Source organism: Stegodyphus dumicola, chromosome 9 (assembly GCF_044657685.1).
Source record: "Stegodyphus dumicola isolate Sdum_Otavi_A_Nest chromosome 9, ASM4465768v1".
NCBI classification, from domain to species: Eukaryota; Metazoa; Arthropoda; class Arachnida; order Araneae; family Eresidae; genus Stegodyphus; species Stegodyphus dumicola.
In genome coordinates, this window is record NC_140776.1 from 149,559,882 (window position 1) to 149,571,377 (window position 11,496).

At 32.4% G+C, this 11,496-nt stretch overlaps 1 long non-coding RNA gene across 1 annotated transcript in view; it reads left to right on the forward strand.

Annotated features, from left to right (window-relative positions):
- Positions 1-8,108, forward strand: part of LOC118205303 (uncharacterized) — a 473,901-nt gene extending 465,793 nt beyond the window's left edge. Inside the window, exon 5 of the long non-coding RNA XR_015043230.1 lies at positions 7,523-8,108. This is a non-coding gene — a long non-coding RNA (uncharacterized LOC118205303). The remainder of the gene's footprint in view (positions 1-7,522) is intronic.
- The last annotated feature ends 3,388 nt before the right edge of the window (positions 8,109-11,496 follow it).

An 11,496-nucleotide genomic window follows, 5' to 3' on the forward strand; every position in this document is an offset into this window, starting at 1 on the left:
CTTGCCTTATATATTTACATTTTAATTGACAAAGTCTGAGAGAAACTATGTACCCATTCATTTAATCCGTCTAAAAATACGTGTCTGTTTCAGAAATAAACAAATTTGATTTTAAGCGCAATTCCTGCGCAAACCAAATGTGGATACAAAAAAGACGAAACCTCGAATCACGCGCTTCGTTCATTCGTAAATTTTATACCCCCCCCCCTTAGTAAATACTAATAACACGGTACATTTCATTTCCAAACACACTTATATAGTCTCCCAATGCTATATGCCTTTATGCGTTAGATCCGCTGCGAGCAGTCGCGTCGCCGTCTATGTTGAGTTAATGGACTTCTGAAAGCTTGTTTTGGCGAAGCACGTGCAATAAGATCTGTAACTGAAATTAATGGAAAACTGTAGAGAATTACTGATGGCGGTAGTATGATGTTTTCTATGCCAGTTAGTTTGTGCATTCGTTGGAAAACTTCAGTATGCTACTTTCAATCTTAAAATTGAAAGTTAGAAAATAATATATGCGTTATTCTGAAATCTTATCATTTTTGAGAATAAATTAATGTTACGAAAACATCTCCTTCAGTTCTATTCTTTATAATACACATTTTTTCTAAAATTTTTTGATGGATTTAAAAGTTGAAAGTTAAAAATCATATTTTCTTTTTTATTAAATTCCTACTATTAGCTCACACTCTTCCTATATCTTGTGCAAATTTTCAATCGTTAATAAAATATATTTTATTCATCTACTCAAGTTCAAATACATTTTTTTAAAACTTGTAGCGGATGACACTTGATGTTAATACAGTTTTTTCACATGTTGAAGTCAATTCTTACTTATTTATTCTTGTTTATCGGAACTAAAGATATGCTGTTTTTATTTAAGAAATATATTATAAGACTTACAAATAATGACCGTTTATTAGGAATTCTCACGTGCTGTAAAAATTAATTTTATAACAACTTATAAATAATAATACACGACTGTGATAAATGGGATTGTAATATTTAACAAAAATAAGTGGCAACAGTAAGACAGAGTTCTAAAGATTTTTAAAGTGTATGGAATTAGAAAATTGTAGTTTTATACAGTTGGATGAAACGGATGTAATGTCTCATTATGTAGCAAAAATTCTTATGTAGCGAATGTTATTATTTTTTATATTATTTCTAACTCGCGATACACTAAGACTTTCTCGATGCACTCGAAGACAAAAGCGGCACTAGATTACTCTTCGCAACAGGTCAACCATATGTCGCCGTGAGTCGTGTGAAATTATTAATTGACAAACTGGACTGCTCGAAATATTAATTGATTAATTAGATGAAATAGTAATTGACGAACTGGACTGCCTGAAATAATAATTGACTAATTAGATGAAATATTAATTGATGAACTGGACTGCCCGAAACTCACTGGAAAGGTTCCTTGCAGTAATGAAGCATAGAGATGGATAGAATGAGAAATTATAGACCACCATCAGCTTCATAAATTAGAAACGAAAAAATATTAATAATGTTAATAAAAATTAAGTAAAAGAAAATTTTTCTTTGCTAACCTAAGTAGGAACTGACTTTGTTTTTTATATTACTTGTTAAAATAAATTTTTAAATTTTTGTAGTAGATTTGGCACCTCTTCTATTAATTAGTTCACCTGAGGCAAGTACCTCACTTGCATCAACCTTGTCCCGGCTCTGATTCTCAGCACTAAGCGGACTCATAAAATCTTGCGAAAAAATATAACTTTAATCATTAAGAAAGGATTTACAGGTTTCTTTTAGAAGGTTAATATTATTATTTTACATTACCAGTTATTTTATGTGTTAGATCTTTACTGCCATTTTCCGTTTCCTTACCAGAATAGAAATTTAGTTTGAGTAGTATTTAAGCTGAGGTTTTAGATTGTAACACAGAGCGTGTTCTGCCTCTATAGGCCACATTGCAAGGTTTCTCGAACCCAGATAAGATTGCATTATGCGGCTTTGTGTTATGGTTGCCGGCATTAAAGTTGTTACGCCGATGATCAGTCTGAACCAACTTCGCTCTAAATCAATTGTGTATGTAGCCTTTGGGTACTAGACCTAGCTTTAAATCTTTAATTAGACTGTAAGTTACCTCGCCACAAATGGTAGCGGAGCTTGTCAAGGAAGAGTTGTGCTTTTATGTTAAAGTTATGATTTAATAAAAAAAACTATTCCATATCTTTTCAAGACTCTTTCGTTAACTATAGACCGAGCGGTAATTCACTGTATGTCCACACGGAGTTTGGACTTAGTTATTTAGTTAATACTACCAAAGAAGACCAAACTTAAACGAAGACATCGTTGTTTCATTAAAATTGTTGCGAAAATTTATAGGTTTTTGGAGTTAGCGAGTTTGACTCGATATTCTAACTCAGTATATCATCTCAGCTAGAAAATACAAGTTAGTTAACTTCAGAAAATTCTAGTTAGTTAGTTAATTAGTTAATGGCCAAGTTAATGAAGTGTACTTCTAATCACTTGTACAATCTTTCCATAAAGCTAATTAGCAAACCTGCATTGATACATTCATATTTTCTTAGGGAAAAACTCTCCTTCGAAAGAAGAAAATAATGTACCTATTTTCCTCCTTTCCTTTCCTATAGCGAACCTATAGCGATCATTTTGAGGTAATTTCACTCTCAGAACATGCTTTCTTGCTTAGTTTGTGTGTGTGTGTGAGAGAGAGAGACTGTCTTTAAGATTGTTGAAAATTTCTCTGAACAGAACTGCTTGTATCTTTGTAGGAAATGCTTTCCATAATATGTTCATATACTTTTCTTTCGTCAACATCCTTTCCCCCTCTCTTCTGAATTGTGCTTGCTTTGCTTTTGTTTTATTACTGGTCTTATTCCAGAAGAAGGTTCTCGCTTCTTCAGTTTTCTAATACACCTTAAAAAAAAAAAAAAAAAAAACTGTGAAAACCCTGTAGTGCCGAGTGGATACGACCATTGACCAGTGGAACTTCGTGTAAGATTCCATTGTTGGTGAATGGCCGGGATGTTTTGTAATTTTCTCCATTTGCAATATAAGCGCAATCAAATATCCTTACGAAAATCATTCACGAAACCATCTCTTTTAAGGCAAATAGCGCTCACACGTCTTGTCAAAATCAGTTAGACAACGCAAGCTATGCAAAGTTGCTACTGTTAAATATCAGATGGCGAAGTGAGCACAAGCAAAATCCTGTAAAAATACAGTGCAATGTATTCTGAAGACAAACATTTGATTTACAGAACATTTGATGGAATTTATATTGACCTCTTTTTTGAAGGTCTTCAAAATCGGGAATTTTTATATAGGCAGATAGCACTGTGCATTTACTTAATTGAAAAATTTCTTGCAATTTTTTTTACTAAGTTTCAACACGAGAATATAAACTGATCTCACAAGGCCTTTCAGTGTGATCCCACCGAGTCGGTTTCTGTAAACAAATGTGGAAAAACACATGCAAATGATTCTTTTTCCAGTTCCTTTTTCTGTAGTTATTTCTCCCACCAGTTACCGAGAGGGTAAAAACATCAAATTCTGGTATGAGGTCTAACATTCGTTATCTGATTACTGAACGAGTTGACTCGTTATCTGTTCATCCTTTCATCCTTGTCATTCCTGAAGTTGGTGGCTTATGAGTACTTTGTCGTGATAAACAACTTAGACTTAATTCATGCCAATTTTAACTTGCATTTTGTATTACTGCTTAATCAGTACTGTTGATAATGTAAGAAATAAGTTGCTACTATTAAATCGATCAAAAATGGTTATTTAGAATTTCATGTATTTACGGAATTTCTGGTACAGTTTTCAATTATAAGACTCTTCAGTTTGTTAACTGTTTTGAATCCAGTAACAGTGTTGTTGTCAGTGAATATATATGCTGGCTGTTATCCGCTTTGTTTCATGTTGCTGTCCATTTGTATTAGGTTGGCAAAAAAGTAATTTCGGTTTGTATAAATAGACAGCTTTGTGTTCGTTTTGTTATTATTCTGTCAATCTTATATATATATACATATATTTTCTTTTGAGATTTGGCAAATGACACTTTTAAGTTGCTATAGAAACAAATTCTGTTTTTTTTTTTTTTTTTTTTTTTTTTTTTTTTTTTTTTTTTACAGCCGTTAGTTTATGGTCAATTTTAACGTGGCTTTTTTCTTTCTTTTTTTTTTTTTTTTTCTTTTTCTTTTTTCTTAAACTTTCATGAAGAAAAGAAAGCGGCTGAGGCTCACGAAGAGAAACGCGAAGTTTATGTTGTTGATTCCTTAGAACGTATGTGTCAGAATTGGTTAAAAAATTTCATTCTGGAGATTTTTCACTTGAACATGACCCGGCCGACCTTCTGAAGTGGATGAAGACAAAATTAAAGCCATAATTGAATCGACTCGTGATATAACTGAGCGAGAGATTGCAAAAAGGTTAAATGTATCATCCACAACAACTGAAAATTACATAAGATGTCTTGGACGCATTAAGAAGCTTGGTATTTGGGCTCCACATAAGTTGAAAGACATTCACTTAACACAACGAATCAATGTTTGCGATATACATTTCAAACGTAATGCAATCGACTGTTTTTTTGAGACGAATGAAGACTGGTAATGAAATAATGGATCGTTTAAAAGAACCATAAATTGAAAAAGATAATAATGGCCCATGTATGATAAATCAGCACAAATCATATAGATAGTTAAATTGCACCAGAAAAAAGATCATGCTGTCGATGTTTTGGGATTACTAAGGTGTGCATTTTGTGCTGCTTCCAAGCTACCAAACGATCAGCTCAGTTGTTTGCTGCCAACAATTTATCAAATTGAAGTAAATAGTCAAAGAGAAAAGGCCTGAATTGTCAAATCGCAAAGAAATCATATTTTACCGCCACAGTACGAGGCGTCACACATCATTAGCAACACGTACGAAATTGTTGGAGCCTAGTTGGGAAGTGATGTGGCAACCGCCATATATCCCCGACTTTGCACCCTCGGATTATCATTTATTTTGAAGTTTACAAAACTTCTAAAATGATAAATACTTCAGAATAAGTTTAGAATCGTATTCCATCACGAGAAGGCAAGGCCTCACACACTTTAGCAACACGTACGAAATTACTGGAGCTTGGCTGGGAGATGATGTCGCATCCCCATACAGCTCCGACATTATACCATCGGATTATCATTCAATTTCGAAGTCTACACTCCTTAAATGGTAAAATATTTAGTAAAAACGATGACGTCAAATCGCAGTTGGTTGAGTGTTTTGCTGATAAAGACCAGAAATTCTACGAGCGCGGAATCGTGAAGTTACCAGAAAGATGGCAAAAAGCTTATCGATCAGAATGGAAGTCATCCAGTCATTTTTTATTCAATTTATTTAGGCTGTATTTATTTAAATTTTTATAGAATTTTATTTCTCGCTAAAATACCGAAATTACTTTTTGTCCAACCCAATATTTATTTGCCTTTTGGTAGATTCAGATTCCTGGTTTATTCGAAATTTTAAAGGCACATTTTGTCATTTGGAATTGAGACAGGGTTGTTTATCTGTACTCTCGCTTTCTAATTTTCGTTCGTTATTCATCATCCATTTTCTTACACAATTATTATGATTTCAATCAACGGCGGGTAAAGCGTAGAATCCTGGTAGGGGAGATGATGGAAGCTAGGCCAAAAACATTTCATTCCCTCCTCATGGTTTCCCTTTATCTTTGACGTAATGGTTCCTCTCGGCTGTCGTAAATAAGCTTGTTTGGCCTTTTGAGTAACTCCGGGATTGGTGGAGGGTGTTTCTAACCAGATTGTGACCCCGAGTGCTGTTCTGCCCTCATCGATAACGTTCGTGTCGAAAGAAAGCAGCCATTCTCGTTTTCAGAGCCTTCTTTGAAAAACGATTCTCATGTTTAGGATCCCTGTGATTTTGCTTTTCTGACAATGGCGATTTACAAAGCATTGGACAACTGTAAACGTTTGATGTTGAAATATTTTTTGCTGGTATCCGAGTAATTCCTTTTTTGTTAGCAGAAATTGAATTAAGTAAGCTGGGCTTTCTAATAGGGTTTATTGCTGGCGTTATACCCAATTGATCAAGTCTTGAGTATTTAATTTTCATGCCCCAAAAATGATAGTCCGTCCAGACAAACTCGTGCTCTGAAACAATGATAATCCGTAGAGATACAGGAAGGGTCGGAAGAAAGATCACCCAGAAAACTGCTGTCAGTCACATTGCGAAAATGAAAAAGTCAGAGCTCTTTTGTAAGAAATAATTCAATTATAAAATTAATTCTGTTATACTGCTAGAATTGAATTACAATTATCAGAAATCACTTACAGTATGGCAAACTGGATACATTATGATTTGAGTCTTTTTACTTCCTTGTACGAAGTAAAAAGATACGAGATACGTACGTACGCAAAGTGCGTACGTACGTATCTCGCATAACTCAAAAACGAGTAGCCTCAGAACGTTGAAATTTTGTATATAGGACTACTATAACATGTAGATGTGCACCTCGTATTTCGGTTGCAATCGGCCGCACCAAACGTATATAAATATATTTATATATATATCCACTCTGTTACCCGGCTCAGTGATCTCAGTTTTTTACTCTTATATGTTTGTTAATTGTACATTTTTTTCCTTTAAAAATGATTGAATTATGTTGTTCTTATCTTCCGGTTAAGGTTTTTATGCCTTTGGTAAATCTGTATGCAATATTTTTAGAATTATCAACAATTTTAAAATTGTTTAAGTGCCGCTAAGCCTAATAATGTTTTTGATGGCGGCCATTGCTCTTGTTTACATTTGAAACAGCAGGATAGCGGATTTGTTGCCAATCTTGAGAAACTTAGCTTCGCAACAACAAAGATAACGCCTTCATTTATTATTTAAATCATGCTTAATCCTTTCTGTAATTTTTTCGAGGAAATAAGCGTTTAAGATTTACTTCGTAATTTTTAATACAGATATTTTGAGTTTTTATGTATTTTTGCCTTGTCGCGATGTGAGAACTGAATTAATTGAATGAGAAATACTCAATCGTCTGTGGAAAACTGTTTCTTTTTTGTTTTGTTTGCTTAATTTATTTTATACATAGTTCTAGCTTTATTATAGTATTTGAATAGAACATGTGGCAACGATTAGATAATTCTTTAAATGATATAAATTTTGTGCATTCTGACTTATAATATGAACGAAATATAATACTGTTAAGTAAACCTAGCGCCACTATACTGTTAAGTAAACTGTTAAGTAAACCAGATTTTTTACTATTAAATATGTATAATTGTTCTTCATCCGTAATGTTTTAAAGCAGTGAAAGTTAAGGCCCCTCCTTTAAAGATATTTTGAATTAAAGAAGCTATTGCGGAAATTCGACGAATACAAATATGAATATTTAAAAAAAAATTGTTATTTTATGAATTTGTTTGATACTTTATAAGTTATTCAATATCATTTCTTTAGAACTTCGACGCTGACTGGATGACTTTAATTAGTGCTGTTTTTTATGTTGTAGAGACAATAGGTATTTTTTGGAAGCAGGAAAGATGAAAAATTAGCAAGCACCTTCGCGGGGAATCGAACCACGGACCTCTGGAAAACCGGCCCATCGTGCAGAACCACTACACCACGAAGGCACGCTAGGAAAGCGGGAGAGATACCGTATAATGTATTTAAAAAAATTTAATAGGTTTAGAAAAAACTATTATTGTCATACTTTTATAGTATAAAATAATAAAATCAATAAAAAATTAATATAGAAAAATAATACAATCATATTCTTACAGCATTATTAGAACACAGAGAGCGCCTACACATTTGCATTTTTTCCTCCAAAGAATATTATTTCTAACATCATATTTAGCTACAGAAGGTGGTTTTTGTGCCGTGTCTTAACTTTTGACGAAATAAAGAACACAATGTTGAACTATAGGATTTATGACTTTGTAGCAAGTCTTAAGCTTAGAGCTGATAAACTATTAATTTATTACTAGGCTTCTCGTACTTTATTCTTACTATTGTATTAGAAATGGTATATTGTTATCTGCAGTGCTCTGTGTATGCATATGAAAGTTTTATTATTCGAGGAAATTAAAATATTTTGTCATCTACTCTTCGTATGGGTGTTTTTTTTTTTTTGCAAAGAAAAGCGATCCATTGAATTATACGCAAGATAGAAAAAAGTACGCAAGATAAATTGCTAATTTTAATTAGCAATAGTGCCATAAATCTCAATTGTAACATGATTATTCCCCCTTTTTTACTAAAACGAGTAATTGTTGTTAATAAACGAATAATTGCTGTTAATAAATACTGCAAAATTAATAATTCTGATATGATTCTTTCAAAACGGATGATTCTGACATCATTCTTATCTTACGCTACTGATCTAGGCACTTACATAACGCTTCAGCCAATCATAATATTCAAATTTCCAAAATGAAACTCAAACAAGCATTCATAGTAAAGCTAAATCATTACTAAATCAGTTTTATAGAGACTTTCATGGTATTATCTGTACATTAGTTCTCTGCTTCTTCCGCCTACCAATTTTTCATCCACGCTTTTCGTACTTAACTCTATGTTCATCATAAAAATATAAAAGTTACGTTATTAAAGACGTATGCTTTCGCCAGCTTAGCCATGTATATCAAGAAATCGTTTCATCAAGAACTAAAATGCGTATCACAGAGGGTGTTTACACATTTTTAGAAAGATTTTGATAAACAATTAAAAAAAAAAGCAAATGTTTTTGAACTGGCAAAAGCTTATTGTTTGAAATGAGAAATATTGTCTATTGCTTTTAAAATATAATCTATTTTTAAAATGTCGCATGTAAACAATATCTGCATTAAAGGATATGTTTCTGCGCTTTCTGGAGAAAAATAGTCCTCTTCTATCATACAGAAGCATTGTCAAATACATGATGTTAATATTTCTAATTGCAAAATATGCAAAATTATTATTCGGAAAGGAAAAAAGGATCACTTATTACTTCTAGATGGAAAGAACACTCCAAACGAATACTCGAAAAAGGCACGCACTGTTTTTAATGTTTCTTAAGTTAAATCATTTTAACAAGAGAATATGCCCCGATGCACAGATCAATTGTAAAGTCTTAAAATACATTCGCAGCAACATAAAATAAATAATCAGCCAAGATTTAGCACTTAAAAATGCTAAAAAGACATAATTTTACCAGTTTTCGCCGAGGCATGTGACTCAACACAGAATAATTTGTAGCACCCTGTGTGAAAACTATTTACCAGACTATAAATCGAAATACAATGTGACCATTGATGAAACATGGGATTACTTAAATGACTGAAAAAAAAAAAAAAAAAAAAAAAAAAAAAAAAAAAAAAAAATCTGTTTATTAAGAAAACGAAGAGAAAAAAATTGTACAAACCTGTTTCCATCAGTGCAAAGAAAGTTTCAGTAAGGGCTTTATGATTGTCGTAGGATTCTCTTACAGTGGGAAATTAAAAATAAGAAGAGTGGAAAATAATATTAAAATCAACTCGACATGCAAAAGAGGAAGTTTTACGTCTGACATTTACGATTTTACATCCAGTATTACGTATTATTCATTTTAATAACTTTCAGAAAGCGAAACTTCATCAAAATTAAGCAATAAGTCATACTTCGAAAAGTACCACTGCATTCCTTGAAAAAATGAAGACTGATATAGATATTGCAGACATATTACTTCGACATAGACCTGTGAAGTCTCCTAACGTTTTCCCTGTTGGATTATTGTGTCTTATCTCATGAAATTTTCTTTGGAGGGGGAAACTCTCTTGATCTCTTAGGGGGGGAACTCATTTTAAGCGCAAACCCACAACGATTGATGACCTATGGATAGTAGTAGAAGAGGAATGAAGATCAGTACCCCTGGAAATTTGTTTTCTTTCGTTTTTTTCTTTTTTCAGTTTAAACATAATTAAGGAGTCCCGAAATCGTTCTAAAAGTGTATAAACAATTTAAAAAACTAAGATTTTAAAATCTTTTAAAAAACGAAGTTCCTGTTTTTATAAGTAAATAAAATTGCTCTTTTGCCTACCTTTACGTTTTACGCTGGCATGTTTCTTTTGCTATTTAAAATGTGTGTTTATGAAGTTCAAAAATAAAAATTAAATGTATTCCACGGCTGCACCAAGTTCGTCATGAATCGGCTTTTATCGTGACCAACATTTCAATTATATGATATTAGTAAAATCATATATGTATATGAATTCATGAAAAACTAATCCTTAATTACTTATTTATGGAAGATAATAAAGTTAACATCAGTTTATCGTCTCAAAGTGGATAAAATCAAATAACTGTGGAAGAATAGAATTTTTTTAGAATTGTAAAAATAAGCAATGGTGTTGCTGCAAGAAATGCTTTAGAATTATACTCAGTCAATGTTTTACTATTCTTATTTTTCATAAAATTATTTCTGGAAATAACACCAACTTGAGTATAAGAGACTTTTTTTTTTTCCTTGGATTTTTTAAAAAGCAGCATTGTTTTATGAAGCATATAATTTTGGTATTCATTTTCTTGCTGTTTAAGAAACTGAACTGAAAAGTTACGATTGGTACGCAAACTCTTTTATTAAATGCTTGAAAACGCTCTTAGATTTCATGAACAACTACGAAAATATTGCTTTTTATTTCTTGAGGAGCATCGTTGCTAAGTGAAATCACTTTTCCGTAATAATCCACAACTTTTACGGAGAGGGAGGTTTTCCGTTATTTTTTGTTTATTATGTATAAAAGAACATTTATGGTAAGTTTTTATTAATATCAAGTTTTTCAAATAAAGTAGATCCCATCTATAGCTTTTGAGAAAAAAAATTTAATTTTTAAACAGGGATTCTATTTGGTACAAGTGGTACCAATGCCTTAAATTATTACAAATAAAGATAAAAGAAAAAAATCTGAAAGGTTTCAGATTTTAAATTACGTCCAAAGGGGCGTTTTTTTAACGTTTTGTGTGTTACCTTTATTTATTAAATCTTACGTTCTTTGCACTTAAACCATAAAATTCAATTCAATAGCAATGTCGCAAAATAATTTTAAAAAGAGCTATCTTTAGAACTTTCGGGTCCACCAGCGGCCGAGCGGTAAAGTCGCTGAACACTGTTAGTTCGGTCCGAGGTTCGAATCCCGCGAACGGGCTGGCTGCATGGGTGTTTTCGTGGTTTTCCCCATGTGTAACGTGTATACGAGTCAGTTTCTCTTAGAAAGTCCTCCACGAAGTCATCCCTCCCCTTAGGCAGATAGCCCTAGTGTGCTTTGCCATAATTAAATACACACACACACACTTTACAACTTTCGATACAAAAGTTCCGCGCGCTGGAGATAATTTTTTTTTTTTTTTTTTTTTTTTTTCCGTACAGTGTTGCCATTGCTCGCTTTAAAATTCTTGAGTTTGTTAATCAAAAATTCGTTTAAGTTTTACAAAATATGAAATCGATAATAAAAGAAATTCCAAATTTCA